This window comes from Tenrec ecaudatus, chromosome 1 (genome assembly GCF_050624435.1).
Source record: "Tenrec ecaudatus isolate mTenEca1 chromosome 1, mTenEca1.hap1, whole genome shotgun sequence".
NCBI classification, from domain to species: domain Eukaryota; kingdom Metazoa; phylum Chordata; class Mammalia; order Afrosoricida; family Tenrecidae; genus Tenrec; species Tenrec ecaudatus.
The window spans coordinates 64,998,279-65,013,552 of NC_134530.1; the positions used below are offsets into that span (position 1 = coordinate 64,998,279).

The following is a 15,274-nucleotide window of genomic DNA, read 5'->3' on the forward strand; positions in this document are numbered from 1 at the left end:
GGAACAGTGGTGCAAACCTGTGTTAAGTGTTCGTGAAAGTGATTTTCACAGCGAATAACAAGAGAGGATGGAAGATAACTGCCTCCAACCTGTCCAGGCGACGGGAAGGATTAGTCGTCTAGCTTGAAAGTGGAAGTACAGAAAATTCTAAAGAAGCAGCAAGAACCACCTATACCTGCATGACGGAGAGGCAGCCATTGAAAGCAGTTACAGCTATTTCTGTTTGGCCTTTTCTATGCAATACAAATAATAACTCATGTTGCAAATGAAATTTTATATCCTAATATTATTTGGCATGGATTCTATCATAAGCATTTGCCAATGTCATTGACACTTTGTATAGAGATTTCAATTAGCAAGAATCGCGCCTTGGATAAAGCTCACTGGCTACAATACTGCCACTGTGCAAAGCTATGTATAAAGATTTCAGTGTCACCATAATATCCCATTGTATGGCAGTGGAATAATTTACTTAAATATTTCAATATGGAAGCCCTCGTGGTGTGGTGGGCTATGCGTTGGGCTGGTCATCAGAAAGCTAGCGGTTCAGAACCACCAGCGGCTCCACAGGAGAAAGATGAGGCTTTCTATTTCCTCTGGAAAGAGTTACGGTCTCAGAAACTCACAGGAGCAGTTCTTCCCTGTCCTATAGGGTCGCTATGCATCAGCATCGACTCTAGGGCAGTGATTTTATTTGTTTATTTCAATATAGTTACCTTTTAGATCAGGCCCAAACTTTCTCCCTTTCTCTCTGTCCTCTATTTAAATAACTCTCCGGTAGATATCTCTCTACACCAATTTTGTTGACTTGTTTCCTTAGGCTATCAGGAGCTCTGGTGGTGTAGTGGCATTGGGCTGTTAACCACAGGTCAGCAGTTCAGAACCACCTGCTACTCCGTGGAAGAAAGACAAGGCTTTCTACTCCTATAAAGGTTACAGTCTAGAAAATCCACAGGGACAGTTCTACCATGTCCTGTAGGGTCACTATTGAGTAGGAATCCACTCGATGGCGGTGAGTTTGTTTTGGTTTTTTGTTGGCTTGTTTTCCGTAGGACAGATCCCCAGAAAAAGAGTGACTGGAACAGAGGGTGTGGATAGTGCAAGTCACCTCCCCCACATCTGAAAGCATCCATGGAGTGCTGGTTCGGTCCAGTTACCACCCCTTTCTGTTGGGGGACGGATCCTAAGGAGTACAAGTCAACCAGTGAATGATAAGCCCCTGGCAGCTGGTGCTGGTCTAAGGTGGGTCATAACTGACTTAAGGGGAAGAGTGGGAGTCCATGCTTTAAAAGAGATGGCGGGCTCTGCGTCTGTCTGTCTTTCTTTTTCTCCTCCAGGACGCCTCCCTCACAGAAGGGCCAGTCCCTGGGATGAGGCCGGGGTTGCCAAGAGCTGCTCTGGAGCAGAAAGCCCTTGGGTCACGTCTGGAGCCAGTTATGAGATAATACACTTTCAATTGCTGAGCTCAGTTAGAAACCGGGTTTTCTGTTACATCCAAAGGCACCTTACCTAATGCTGAGCACATGAACACTTTTAGACTCTCAGAGCATACCGGGGACTTCAAAAAGTCCCTGGAAGAATTCCATTATCGTTTCATGTCTTTTTCCATGATCTTTCTGAAGCCCCCTCATATTGCCAAATTCCTCTCCAAGGTGTACACGTTTACTCTCCTCACCAGCAGCATAGAGCAAATATTTGCGCCCCCCAAAATGCCAAGGCCTATGCTGAGTGCTGGGGCGACAGCAGAGAGCGAGGCCAATTTGGTCCTGTCCTCTCAGGGCCTCCAGTCCAGGAGGGGAATGGAGAGTGAAGAGCTACCTCTGGAGTTAACACTTTAGCCATGGCTCTGCTGATGCTAAGGAAAAGGGTTGGGCTCTGGGAAGCACTGGAGAAGAGCAGGCACCAGTGGCTCTCTTTTGTACAGAAGCAGGCTTTCCAGCTACCAGCCGCTGCACCCCATGCAGCCCAGGCATGCTTTGCTCCGGGAAAATCCAGGAGAGGCAGCTGCCTGGTCTACTCTGCACCCAGTACCTCCTGACTTTGTCCTGGGGGGCCTCAGGGGCTTTCCCCCAGGCAGTTGCCCATCTCAGGACACGGCACCCTACTTGACTCTGTTCTCAGGCCTGTCATCCTTCAAAGGGCTCTCTTAAAAGGCCACAGACAGTAGGGCGAAGACAAACAGGGGCAGGACAAGGAAGGCGCTAGTCTGGCTAGTGAAGAAGACAGTCCCCAGACAGCTGGGAAGGCTGCTGGAGAATGAGGGCCGATGGGAGGGCGGCGGTGGGGACGGGGGTTGGGGCAGGACTCAAAGATTTGTTTTGCCTTCTTTGTGGCCCTCTTGGATGTTCTCACTCACCCTGTGACGTGGGCAGAGTCCTGGATAGCGTTTCTCCATCTCCATCCACCGCCCACCCCCTCCCCACCCCCATCTACACTGTAGCTAATGGAAAGTGGCCCTGGGCTGTGGCCTGTGATGAGCTCGTCTCTTTACTTTCCAATTCCAGTGCCAGTGTATGTGTGTTTGTGGGCATCCGCACAGGCTTTCCGTGGACGGCGGGAGAGAACTTATCTAAGCTGGCGAGCCTGCCCCTTGCAGGTCAAATTCACCATCATAGTTATTTCTGGGAGGCCGTGGTGGTATCGCCATGTCACAGGTGAGAACAAAAGAGTCTCCAAGAAGTCAGGCCCTGGCTTTTCCTCCTCAGCTCAGTTGCCAGACTTGAACTTGAACCCAGGCCTCCTCTTTCCCCAGGAAGGCAGACACCCTCAGCAGCTCCTGTCCCTTCAACCCAGAGCTCATGCCTCCTGGGCAGGCTCTGTCCTGGGGTGTTGGACCTTAGGGAAGGCTGCAAGGACAGGAAAGCATCTGTGGAGACCACCCCTCTGGGCCAGGGCCCCATGGTTGGCAGGAGCATCTGAGAGGTGGTTCATGCCTGGATCGTAGCTGGAGAGGCACATGGTAGCCTGGCACTAATACCCCCAGGACACTTGAGAGCACCTGTGCCCCACTCACAGCCCCAGGATGAGAAGGAAAGGGGGGAGAGGGCAAAATTCCTGACCCTGCCAGCCCAGGGGCTCACGTTTCCTCTTGAATAATGAATGGCACTGACAAGCAGGGGGTTCCACACCAGGACTCTGAGCCATCCAGAACTGCATTCTTTAATTACTCCGGGATCACTCGCAGGGCCTGGAGAGCTGCAGAAAGCCTGGAGGGGCCCAGCGGGGCAGGCTGCTCCCTCAAGGGGACAGGAGGAGCCAGGGCCACCCAAGCATGGGGCCCAGGAGCCCTGCCTGAGAGGAAGCTGAGAGCCAGGCAGCTAGATGAGAGTGTGTAGAATCCCCAGGTGACCGTCTGTGGGCCCTGGTGACCTTCACTGTGCACAGGGCAGAGGTCCCTCAAATAGGGAGGGCCTGAGCCTTTGAGCACACGCTGCAGTGGAGGGCACAGAATCAGGGCTCAGGAAGACAAGATAGGGAGATAGACCAGCCAGGGAGGAGGGAAGTCCCACTGTAAAGCCATCCCTGGACCATCAGACCACAGGGGTGGGACAGGAAGAGCAGGCAGAGACGGGGCTGCAGGGTCTCCTCCCCACTGCCACCGAGTCTATTTCCAACTCTTATAGAGGGTTTCCGAGACTGACCACCTTTACGGGAGCAGAGAGCCTCCTCTTTCTCCCATGGAGCAGCAGGTGGGTTTGAATTGCCGAGTCTGCAGTTAGCAGAACAACACCTCACCCACAGCACCACCAGGGCTCCTTGATGGTACTAAAGAATGACAGCCTTTCTACCAAAGTCACCTCAACAGCCCGGCCTCAGAGAGGACTGGCCCTTTCCCAGTCCAGTGCACGTCCCTCCAAAGATGGAAACCCTCCCCCGATCCCCGTGGGCCACCGAGACCTCGCTCTGAAGTGCCCCTGCTGACTCCCATCTAGATCCCAGCAGAGGTGAGTGGACCTCGATTTCTCGTCCAGGGAAGAGGAGAACCACCTGCTCCTCCCCCAGCTCGCAGCAACGGTCCTGGCACGCCAGGAATCCACTCTCTTTCTGCCTCAGGGGCCTCAGAGTTCCCCAAGCCCACACCCGAGTCCCACTGCCCAGGTGTCCAGCCAGACCATGAGCCTTTCTTGAGAGTCAGTGAGGTCACTCAAAAGCCTGAGATCGGCCGAGTCACCCATCCTTCCGACAGGAAAGACCAAGAATGCTGTCATGGGGTGAGGCCCTCGACAATGAAAGAGATGTCAAATCACAGCGGCTCTTACCAGCCACAGCAGACATCACTAATCCATCGTCCTCTCCTGGCTGAGGCCAGATTTAACTTCAGAATCCCTCTCAAGGCAGCACCAGCCAAGCAAAACAGCTGTGTGAGTTCAAGCTGACTTGCCCCCTCGGTCCCAGCTTCAGCCATACGTTTGCAGAGTCGGAAACCAAGGTCGAGAGGGCAGGTTGCACCCAAGGTCAGGCCCAAAGCTGGTGGGGAAACCAGAGCTGCAAGTCCCCATAGCACTAGCCACGTGCTCCCTCCCCGGCCCTCACCTCACACTCACCCACCTGGTGCTCCGCATCCCAGGGGGCTCGGCCCCTCCTGACAGTTCAGCCCAGTCCTAGGGCATTGGCACGAGCCTTCCGTTACCTTCTCCCCAGACACCAGTGGTCAGGAAACGAGGGGAAGAAATCCAGCCAGGCTCCCAGGAAGAGGCAGTGAGAGACACGCCTGAAAGAGAAGAAAGCTTGGAGGAAGGGCCAGGGAAGACGCCTGTTCTCAGGAGAATTCTTTTTAAAAGACAGACTTGGGCGCTCGCTTAGGCAAATCATGGAAATGAATTTGTTCTGTTTCCTCCTTTGTGTCTGAACTCTTGGGTCCCCTACCCAAACTTTACCCGCTGCCTCTTGCCACCCGGTCCCTTCAGGCTCAGAGCCACCCAATTGCATCCCAAGTTGCTGGTGCTGAAACCCCACCCACAACATTATGGCTTTCAACATCCAGGGGATTCAACCAGGCCCAACAGCTTAGGACATCTGCACTATGTTCTCCCTTCACCACCCCACCCACCCCCAGCCCCCAGGATCCATGTCACTCCCCAGACACTCTGACGTGATGTGACATGCCCAGTAGTCGGGTATGTGTGGGAGGAGAGAGCACTCTCAGCTCTGCCCCAACCCCCACAGCCCAGTTGCCCTGAGCAAGTCATTCAGCTTCTCTGACCCTCCATCTCCTTCTCTATGAAATGGGGTCTAATCACACCCTCAACTGGTCGACAATCCAGGCTGGCTGGGGGACCCGATGAGACAGTGAGGAGAAAGCACAGTGATTAAAAACAGCCTGTGAGACTCAAAGATGCGACTGGGACCCGAGGGACGAAGAGTTCATCTTAACAGGGGAGGAGCACCCAGGAATGGGCAGAGAGGATGACCCGACAGCCCGGAGAGTCACCAGATCATACACGTAGAAACTGAACCGGTGTGTGTCTCCACAGAAGCAACAAAATATCTTATTATAAAACAAAACAGAGGCAGTCTTTGGGTCAACGGCAGACTTAAGTTTTGAGCTGCCACTCAAGCCATATGACACTGGACAAACGTGCATAACCACCTTGAGGACAGTGTTGCTGGCCTTGGGATGGTGAAATGGGACCGTGCAAAGGGAGAATCAGCCCTGTTGAGGTGAGCATTTGGTGTCCTATACGTAGTAGAGGGCTGAACAGGTGTTCATTTTTATTGGCCTGGATTTCACACACAATGCAGCCCCACCTGGACCACACCTGGACTAACAGAGTTACCTGGCCCTCAGCCCCGAGTGCTTGCATCCATGGCTCCCTGTGCCTCTTAATGCGGCTGGGACTTCCCTGCCAGCATTTCAGGGCCTAGCCCCTTGTCGGATGCTGGGTCTGCCATTGAAGACCACCACCCAGCCCCAATTCCACCCCAGGTCTGCCCCCCACATCACCTGTGCCAAGCTGCCCCCACGTCAGAGGCCAGGGCCTGTCTCCACAGGATGAGAAGGGGCCCCTCACCTACAGCCTTTCTTTAGCCCACACAGAGATGGGGGGAGGTTGGTACAAGGTGGTGGCGGGCGCGCACAGCCAGAGCGGGCAGCACCCCATCGGCTCCTCTCCTGGCTGCACAGTTATGTTTTCTAAACCACGTGCACGCACACTCACACACACCAGGAGAGAGACCAGTGGATGATTGCGCACCCTCCAGATGACACCCATGTGAAGACAATGCCACATGTATGTACACAGGTGACCATGCAGGTCCTCACAACTCAAAGGCGCCAGGAGGAAGCCACAGGCACTCACATGTGTGTGCGTACCACACCCCCCAAGCCCATGGGCGCTCAAGTACACACACACACACACACACACACACACACGTCCTGCCCAGCCAGAGGCAGAGAGAGGCCGTCCCCACAGTGGGAAGTGTCTGATGAGGAGCTGAGTTCCCTAGGTTGAGGCAGACACACTGCTGGTTGGCACTGGTATGAGCTTGAAAACACACACAACACATTCCACCCCCCAGTCTCCCCGTCCTGGCCCCCATTTCTCCCCCTCCCCTCAGATTGGACAAAGGAGCTCTTCGGTGAGGTTTGTGGTGAGGAGACCAGAAGTCTGGCAGAGAACACTGCTGTCACCATAGTTACAGAGCTGACCCACTTCTCCACCCAGCCCGGGGAAGAGGGACAAGCCGTTCCAGGCAGGGTGGGCCCTCTCCCATGACACCAGGGAACGCGGGGAGTCTCCAAGGGTGTGGGCTGAGCACAGGCAGGCCCTGCACGGGAAGCCAATACAGCCTCCAGACAGCCCTGAGGACATGGCCCCTGCAAGGCTAAGTCCCAGCACCAAGGCTTTGCTCATCCATGAACCTAGTGTTCATGGAGGTGAGTCAGAGGGTAGGGTGGCCCAGCCCTGGGCTGTGGCCCCCAAGGACTCCAAGGACACAGGACACCCAACGGTGTCAATGGTGGCTCAGTGGGTGAACCTCATCTCTGCTCCTGACAGGGCTCCTGAGCACCGACTGTGCCTCCCACTGACTGCAGGCTGCTGGGGACATAGCCAATCTTCCTTCCTCAGAAAGGGCTGTCGGGAGCCTTTTCTCAGCCTGGGGGCTCCTGAGGACATGCCCATGTGCCCTCCCCTGGAATCGAAGACCCAGAAAAACAGCACAGCCCTCAGCTCAGTCTTGGGAGGAAACTGCCTACTGCCTACAGAACACTGGAGCAGGGGGGGGGGGGGCAGGCACTCACCCCTAAGAACCCATATCCCCCAGGGTACAGAACTCCTGTGACCTGGCCCCTGACTTCCTTCCTGCCCCTCCTCTGGATGGCAGCCTTCTTTGCACCCTTCTCTCCCGTCTGCTGGCTGCTGTCCAGCACGCTCCCCCTTGCTCAAAGGCCCCCTTATACATCTGTTGTACCTCTTATTCCTACACATCGTTTGGGCCCCATTTGAACATCATTTCCTAGGTGAAGTGGATCCCTCGGCCATGCTCCCTTGTTACCTCCACCATCACTCACAGCACACGGTCACATCCCCTCTGTCCCTAACTTACTCGGTGCCTGTCTAACACACCCCACCCTCTGATGGTAGGATCGCCGCCTTGTTCAACCCAAACTCCTAGTGCCCGGCACATGGTTTAACCCTTCCTGAGGAATCCACCCAACTCATGACAACCGCAAGTGGGCTGGAGTAGAACCAGGCCCGCTAGGGCTTTCCATGGCTACGTTTTCAGAAGGAGATCCCCAGAACTTTCTTCCGGGTCACCACTGGTTGGGCTCCAACCTCCGCGGTTTGGGTTGGCAGCCAAGCGATTAACAGCTGACACCACCCTGGGGACTCAGCAAACTGTCCTCATCACCATGGAGTCAAGCCCCACTCAGGTGTCCCCGGGTGGCTCCCAGTAGGGGCTTGTAAATATTTGTTGAATGAATGAATGGAAACCTAAAGCAAACATGACTTGTGGTCCCTTTTATTCTCTTCAGGTAACAATGTATCCTAAAGTTACCCCGTTAGGCTCTGTGTTGATGCTCTCAAAAAGGAACAAACACATAGAGTAACTTTCCAAACATACATTAAGGTAACAGACATCTCCAGCTATGTGTGACTGGTGACAAGGAAGAGGCTCTGCACCGGGCTTGAGAGCAGGGCTCCGGTTGACTCACAGACCCTGCCCATGTCGCTCAAGTGCTCCTCGGAGTCAGACTCACCGAGCTCGAGCTGGGCGCCGTGCAGGACGCAGGCTCCAGGTGCGAGGGTAAGCGCAGGGCACACAGAGTGCTTCTCTGCCATCCACTCAAGAGTTATAGCTCCTGGCATCTGGCCAGGTGTGGCACCTGCCAGCCAACAGGGGCTTCTAGATGTGGCACTGAGAACCCTACCAGCCTTGGCTAAAGGCTGTCCTGTAGTAGAGGCAAGATCTTGCCCGTGGAGAAGCCACTGCGTCTCCACCTTTCATGTGCGCCAACCATCTGAGGGTCTTGTTGAAATGCAGTCTGAGTCCCTGGGTCTCAGGCGGGGCCTGACTGTCGGCATTTCCAACAAGCTCCCAGGTGATATCCAGGCCGCTGGTCCATGAGCCACCGAAAGCACTGAGAGGGAGAGACCACATGCTGTGGCTGGACACTTCAGGTTGGCAAAACCAGAGCCGGCATCAGAGCGCTCAAAAGACAAGTAGATCTGGAGAGGCAGAGGTGACGAAGATGGAGGCAGAACTCCCTGAATACGTCCAGGGGGAAATGAAGAGAGCAGGAGGGACGTCTGGTTTAGTTGGAGAGGGCTGGGGAGGCCAGGGCTAAGACACTTGGCTTTAGGCCTGTAGGTAGTGAAATCTGACATGACTTCCATGTAACGTTTCTCAGGGCTCAATCTGGCACTGGATGCTGCCTCACAGAACAGCCTGGTGGCAGAAAGAGTGGTCCAGAGGCGGCTGCACCCATGCAGGTAAGAAGGGAGCCCCTGGTCCAGCCAGCACAGGTGGGACACGGAAAGAGGCAGACAGGAGGCACTGGAGGAACAGTACCTGGATTTAATTATATGGCAACAAAGCCCTAAAACTCACTGCCATCCAGTCTGTTCGAACTTATGGTGACTCTATAGGACAGGGTCAAACTGGCCCTTTGGATGTCAAGGCTATACATCTTTATGGGAGTAGAAAGCCTCATCTTGCTCCCATTGGGCAGCTGGAGATTTCAAACTGCTGACCTTGTGATTAGCAGCCTAGCATGTAACTACTCTGCCACCAGGGAGAGGGGAGCGATGACTCTATGAGTGATTTACGGGAAGGGTGAACTCTGAGTGGTGTCATCAGCGGAGCCTGAGGTCCCAGAGGAAGAAGCTGGCTTTCGGAGAAGAGGAGTCTGAGGTAATACTGCACCTCCCAGGGGGAGGTGTTGGCCAGGTAAGCAGGTCCACAGAGCTAGAGAGCTCAGGAGAGCAAGGCGAGTGGGCAGGGTTTGGGTGCAGAGACCAGTGTGGAAAGGAGGGCAAGTGCCCAGAGGGTGTGCAGAGTAAGAAAGGGGCATGAGACAATACCCTCAGTTTGAGTGGGAAGAAAATGGAATCTGTGGGAGGCAGGAGAACCAGGGGTTGAAAGTAAGAGGTGAGCTCAGAGAAGATGCCACCAGTCCCAGGCTTCGAAATGGCCTGACCCTGAAGGAGGGAGGCCTCCAGATCCCGAGATGAGGCAGTGGGAGCCCCTGAATGCGGGCCCAGGGGCCGGGGGTCGCCCAGCCCCGAAAGAGAGTAGAGCTCAAGTGGAAAGCCAGAGGTGAGCCCCTGGGGAAAGGGGCTGGTGCCCCCAGGACCAGTCTGAGCCGCAGTGGGGTACCCAGGATCCCAGCTCAGCCCTGGCACAGGAAGGACAAGTCCTCCACTCAAACACACATGCAGGTGCCCCCCTGCACCTACACAACCGCAGAGCCCCAGGGCACCAGAGGCTGGGGAAGAGCTCATTGCCAGCCAGGGAGGAGATGAGCACATAATGTATTATTCAGCCGGGACCCTCTGGGAGCAGGGATGCTCCTGTTACTCACTCTAGGACACAGGTATAAGTTAGGCCCCAAGTAGACATTCAGGGGATCCTGGACCCCAACAAGATGCCAAATAGTATCCTCTCACCCCCCCACCCCCACCCCGCCTTCTAAGAGGGCATGGAAGAACTGACAGTCAATCAGGCAGTAGAGGCAGGCAAGCCCATCCTGGGCGGCAGGGGCCCTGCTGAGTAGGTGAACCAGGCTCGCCTAAGTCTGGACATTCCCGCACCCCCGCCAGCAGCACCAAGGACAGCAACCCTGGCGGCTCACTCCCGCCCCCGTGGTCGGGTGCCCGGCTTGGGGCGGCAGCCAGAACCCGGCCGATCAATATTTCATGGAGGAAGGGGCTCTGATTACCAGCCCCGCGCGCCAAGCCGGAAGGCGCCGCCCGCTGCCCGCCTGGGGACCCGCCGAGGGACCCAGCAGCCCCCAGGTCCCTCAGCCACACGCCGCCTTCCCGGCACACCCGCTCCCTTCCCCCAGGCTCTCAGAGGCCCAGAGACCCGTTTTCCGGCCCGCCCTCCCCAGACGCCACACGTGGTCACGCGGCCACTCCGACGCACCCCAGAGCCAGCACGCGCGGTACAGAGGACAACATTCACAGCACGCACCCAGCACACCCTGCTCCCAAGCTCCTAGGCAGGGCGCCCGTACGCACACGCACACCACCATGTGAGTCACAGACACATGTTCCATGAGATGTAGTCACACACACACACACACACACACACACACATACACACACACCCTTACCCTTTCTTCCACCAACACACGCATACAGGCTGCACACAAACTCAGATATATTATGCAAAAATAGCCACTACATGCACACGAACCCCCACGTGCTGTGTGCACACACACATGTATACACAACATACTATGCTTCCACAGAGACCCTCAGACACTCACCACGGACGCACACACCCTCCTTCCAATGCCTGGACCACAGGAGACTGGAAAAGGAGGGGCAGGCCACTGGCTCCTCAGTGCTCGGCGGAGCCCAGAGCCCAGCCGCTGTGGCTAAATCTACTGTGTCTGCCTTCCATCCCCAGGGAGCAGGCACTCCAAAGCACAGAGAGGTGGGGCAGGCAGGAAAAGGACCCTTGAGATTCTAACATCTCCTGGATCCAATACAGCCTCTGGGCATTAGGCTGCCTCACCCTCACCCGGGGCTCCCCCAGTCCCAGCGCTCCCTTCGGCCTGTGTTGTGTGTGGACACCAGGAGAACAGTGGAGTCAGCAGACATAAGTGTATCTTTGCCACACAAACACCCCAACTCCAAGAGCCCTCCTCTTCGGCAGGCTGTCGGGGCAGTGGGCACAACTGGCTCTGTCTGCGGGACAAATGTAATCGGACTCCCCTTAAGAAACCCAAGCCAGGGCATGAAGTGGCAGGAGGGAAGCCGACCGGCACAGCAGGGAAGGACCCCCAAATGTGCCGGTAGAAGCAGGCAGAAGGTCCCTATGAGGTTATCTAGGCCAGCAGTGCGTGTCTCTGATGTCCCTGGGCCACTTCCCAAATTCTCAGTGTCCGCCTGACACTTCGTAGCACCTCTCGGACCGCTGCAAGCCCCACGCTCCTCCCCAGCTCATGTCTTCAAGCTGGCACTTCTCACGAAGTACATTTATTTTACACAGAAATTGTGCGTTGCTACTGTAAAGGGAAAGCCAAGATCACTTCTAATAAGCAAAAAATGACAAAGAAATACAGTAAAACAAAGCTATAGTATGACATTGTAGCTTCGTGGAATTGCCAGCCAAACCTTGAACCCTGCCTGCCATCTCTCCACTGAAAAGAGAGGGCAGGAAGGGTTCCGATGGGGTTACAGACACACTCGCTCTACCCCGATCCTTTCTCTAGGGGGAAATCTTGGCCCCCGTGGAGTTGAAAGAGAGCCACCTTTCCCATAATCTGAGTCAAAGTTACGTGAGGGCAGCTTTGGAGGCCACAGAGTGCCACCTCGTGCCCCGTGGAAGGTTCCACCCCACCCCTTGGGAAGCTCTAGTTTATCTACCTCCGGCAGGATTCGGGTACCATGCCCCCTTGGCACCGTGTTGCAACAGCCCATTCTGGTAACTATAATCCCTTAGAGCAGCGGTTCTCAACCTTCCTAATGCCTCGACCCTTTCATACAGTTCCTCATGTTGTGACCCCCAACCATGAAATTATTTTCGTTGCTATTTCATCACTGTCAGTTTGCTACTGTGACGAATCAGGCGACCCCTGTGAAAGGGTTGCTTGACCCCCAGAGGCAGGAATTACCTTCCTCATTTGGGGCTGAGGGACCAGAGCCGTGTCCAGAGTCTCACAGCTCACGCGGGGAAGATCCCAGGGTAGCACACCTCTGGATCCAAACTAAAGATACTCTTCGACTCTGGGGGTGTCCATCTGTGCCAGAGTTGGGAGCCCCTGCTTCTGTTTGGCCCCATGCTGGGCAGTGGGGAAAGGGAGGATGGCAGCCCGGTATCTGCCCATGAGGCCTTCGAGCCTACAGGGCAGTTGGGCAAGTGACCAAGTGGCTGAGGTGAAGAGGAACACAGTGCTGGCAGCTGTGTGCCCTCTGGCTGCCCCTCTGTGCCCCCGTCTTCTCATCTATAGAAGAGGGATGATGATATACCACCTTAGAGGGTGTGACGAGATGAGGAAATGGCATGTTTTTTGCCTACTTCCTGGAAGGTAGTGTTCAAACCTACCCAGAGGTGCCACGGAAGAAAGGTCTGGCGATCTGCTTCTGGAAACCCTGGGAGCCCAGTTCCACTCTATCACACTTGGGGCCACCAGGAGTAAGAACAGACCAGACAGCCACGGGTCTGTTTGTACTTGCTGCAAGAAAAGCGCTCTAAAGCGTTTATTAGGGAGGTGCACAGAACAAACTCACAGCAGGTAAAGAATACCTGACTAGAGGCAGGAGAGGCATGGCCTGGTTCTATGTAGACAGAAGGAAATGAGTTGAGTCTTAAGGGATAAACAGGAGTTTGGAAGCACCTGTGTCATGCTCCCCCTCTTTCCCCTCATCCTGCTCCAAAGACAAGAGAGAAAATTCAGGGTCTCAGCTCCCTCTGGGTTAAGGCCTCTGAATGACATTTTGCAGGGTTTTCATAGCTTGCCAGGGATAGACATGCCTTTCTGTCAAATTCCAGGTTTCTTTTCTCTAGCCACTATTCAACTAGACCGTTGGGAGCCAGGTCCAACTCCCAGCACCCTAAGGATTCAGTAGATGCCTTTGGAAATGGTTTTCCCAATTAACAAAGATCCCACTCTGAGGTGGGTACCGGAAGCCAATTTGCATGTCTGATTTTGCGCCCATTCCCAACTGGCTGCTTTGGATTGGACCAGAGTGGGCACCTGACCCACTCAGAGCCAATCCCATCTTCTCCTGGGACTTTGGACTTGGATCTGACAAGCCCCAGTTCTATCTCTGAGTATGGCTTGGCTCCAGGGACATGACACAGGAACCACAGGAGGCTTACACCCTAGCAAAGCTGAGAACCCCCAGTCTGCAGAGAGAGAAAGGCAGACAACCAGCAGGGAGAAACGGACAGGTGAGGGAGCAAAGAATGGGTGCTGGAATTTCTCCTGGCCTTCCAGGTCCCACCTTTCCTGTGGCTAATGATTTTCCTGCTCCTTGGTTTCCAGGAATCCCATGTGTCCTCATAATAAGCCTTTCTTTATTACTGCAGCTAGCTTGAGTTCCTCTACACAAGCACAGACCTAAATAGGACAGGGGAGAAGCTGGCAACCGGACACTCACAGATGAGCAATCCTGGAGAAAAAAAAAGTCCCCATTCCTGAGCAGGAGCAGCTCAGGTCAGTGGGAGCCAGCAAGTAAGGGGGGCACCGGAGGGAGACTGGGACTGACTGTCCGAGGGGGGACAGAAGGGTTTGGGAGAGTCTTCACAGAACAGGTGGCAGCTGAGTCGGTTTTGAAGAAGGACAAATGTTCTTTGGGGGAGGAAGGAGTAGGGTGGGGGTACCTTATCAGTATCAGGAACAGCAAGTGTAGCAGCACCGAGGTACAAAACCACCTGGTATGTGAGAGGAACCGCCAGCCCTTCAAAGTGTGGTGGGGAAGCAGACAGGAGGAGGCCGGGTGGGAGCGGCACACCACACTGTCACAAAGGCTCTGAATAGCATGCGAAGTGACAAGGGCCCTTTCCTGGCCACTACGGGCACGATTGTGAAGTCTTTTAAGTCGCAGGGGAGGGCAGGGTCAGGCCTGTGTTTCTGAAGGGTGGCTCTGAGGCTGGAGGAGGCAAGCATGGCTGCAGGGGGACCAGTTAGGGTACCCCAGCAATGGTCATGTATTCTTTCCATTCACTGAGCACCTCTGTTGTGTCCCTACTGGGTGGCAGGGCTAGGAAACCCAGGATCCCCAACTCTGTGGCGCTCCCGGTCTAGCAAGGCTGAGAGGCAATGGAGGGCAACTACAGTGGCAGGGGTGGTGGGAGGAGGGAGCACAAGGTGCCACAGAGGAAGGGGATGGCATTTCGTAGGCTTCTCTGCGGGCATGACCGCTGAGGTGATATCTGAAGGCTGAGTAGGAGTTAGCCAGGCCCTGGGGGCGGGCGGATTCCAGGAGGAGGGGCAGTGTGTGTGTGTGTGTGTGTGTGTGTGAAGGTCCTACACAGGAGGGGAGGGAGAGTGGCAGAAGATGACGCACAAAAGGTTAGGGCGGGCCAGCTCACATGGGGTCTTGTCCACGGGCATGGCTTTTATTCCAAGGACAATAAGTAGTGTTGGAAGGGTTTTAAGGAGGGAAATGGCACCGGGGAACATCTTATCTTTAGAAAATGAAGTGAAGTGGGACAAGAACCGAAATGTCACAGAAGCAGTTGGGAGGGTGTGGCCATTGTCTGGGTGAGAGATTGGTGGTGGCCCAGAATGGAGCAGTGAGGCGGGAGCCAGCCCACAGCAGGACGACGCACTGAGCACTGGCTGTGGGTGCAGGGGGAAAGGGGCAAGGGAGGTGTCCAGGAGAACGTCCAGCCTTCCAGCTTGAGCAAGTGGGTGGACGGTGGAGTCAGAGATGCGCTAGGGACACTGGAGGTGGAGCAAGTCCCAGCAGGCAGGGCCTGGACCTGAGGCAGGGCGCCTAACAGCCATCAATGGCAGTTCAGGAAGCAGCTAGGCTTGTGGGTCTTGAATCCGGAGGAGATCTTTCAAGTCAACAGAGTAAATGAAATTGGGGTGAGGGGGGAGGGGAAGGAGGGCAGCATACATTGAGGAGAGGGTCTGGGTACCCGTGTG

At 55.2% G+C, this 15,274-nt stretch overlaps 1 pseudogene; it reads right to left on the reverse strand.

The window, feature by feature from the left end:
* Positions 1 to 280: 280 nt before the first annotated feature.
* LOC142438117 (U4 spliceosomal RNA) lies at positions 281 to 413 on the reverse strand (annotated as a pseudogene).
* Positions 414 to 15,274: the final 14,861 nt, after the last annotated feature.